We start from the raw sequence: 1,749 nt of genomic DNA on the forward strand, positions 1-1,749 counted from the left end.
AATCAGGAACAGAAAAGCAACAATGATCTCATGATGACACGGGGATTACAGACACAAGGGTCATCACCCGCTGGTGAAAGCAATATTGATCCGACTACCTTCATCCCGGCATGCTGCAGGGTCAGAAATGTTTGGATTGACGGTATGTGTTGCAGCACCTCCATTGAAGACATTAACCGTGAAACTCATTGTTTGTACGAGGTGGTGATATCGTTGGCACTACTCAACGCAAAGGTTGCACGTATTATTTCCTGAAACCTCCTAATCCAATTCATCTGATCGGACGGTTGTCGTGTGACCTCCGGTTGTTCTAATAATAGACGACGAACCATCCTCATTCTTACAGGAACTAACTATGGAGGAAGAGTCCGAGTGCTTGACAATGTCTCATATATTTACGCCGTGTTTTTACATGTACAGTTGCCAGTGTGGCCATGCACATTTATACGCCTTGACCTATACATGTTTTTACATATATAATCTTCTATATCTAAATAGCTAGCCCTCACTAACATATTTCTCTCAACATGCAAGCATGCCACATCATCAAGCAACATGCATGGCAAAAGACCCATCACAATTCACAACACTGATGGTGACGGATCTTGATGGCGTGGCGCAGTGCAGATTCGGAGTTCGCTGTGGGAGGATGGACTCGCGCAGGAGGACGACGCTGTCGGGCGTCGTGGTGGCGTCGATGGCAGAGAGACCTGACATGGTACATGCAACAGTATAGCTCTGAAGATGGATTTGTGGCAGGTGGCTGCGGCGGCCTCATACCCGGCAGGCGTCCTGGTTGAGGAGTGCGCCGGACTGGTAGGTGCCCCATACCCGGCACGCGTCCTGGTTGGGACCTCAGGTCTTAGATGTTTAGGTTTGGCTGCGATGTCTGTTTGGTTTAGGCCCAGACTATCTGCACCCTTTCATCAATTGGATAGGTGTAGCGACAGTTGTTGCTTAGACGGTGGCTTTAGTCTTGCTGTTGTATGGCTTTGTAAGGTTTTATGATAATAATTAATAAAGTGGCCGTATGCATCGCCCAGATGCAGAGGCCGGGGGTCATCCTCCTTTTCTAAAAAAATCACAATTCACAACATGCATTCATGCACATGAAAATGTCCACCTCAACATGCAAACATATATTAGATATTTTACAATACATTAATCAAACACAATAAAGCATATGGATTTGCAATTTTAGTTTTCGTAGTATCACTATTTACGTTCCATAGAAATCACATATCATCGAAATGTATTGCAAATATTCCCACAACAACGTGCGGGGTATCATCTAGTTGCCATAGTAGGCATGCACATGCATCAACCTCCTCTAGTTACTCCAAATACATTTGATGGAGCTTGTTGTCATAGTAAATGTGTGGACAGTTTTGTTTGGTGGAAGGATGAGTCAAGTTCACATTTTCACAAAAAAAAAAGTTCACATTTTCCCTTCAAAAAAGGTTCACATGGGTGCAGGGCTCTCATTTTCCCTTCTCTCTTTTCTATCTCCTCTGTCACTCTATCTTCTCTTTCTCTCCTCCTTCCCTAACATCTCTCTCGACCCTCTACGTCGGCTCGTCTGATTAGGGATGCAGGGAGAGGGGCTTTGCACTCTCCTCTAGTTAGTTGGTCTCTTTTTTCATGTGTCCTTCATGGCTGGTGATAGGGATTTCGAGCCAAATAAGAGGTGATGTCATCGTTTGGAAACTATCCCTACAGTTGCCAACACCCACACCGGTGTTCTGCTTC

This window comes from Triticum urartu, chromosome 5A (genome assembly GCF_056163025.1).
Source record: "Triticum urartu cultivar PI428250 chromosome 5A, HENAU_Tu73, whole genome shotgun sequence".
Lineage (NCBI taxonomy): Eukaryota > Viridiplantae > Streptophyta > Magnoliopsida > Poales > Poaceae > Triticum > Triticum urartu.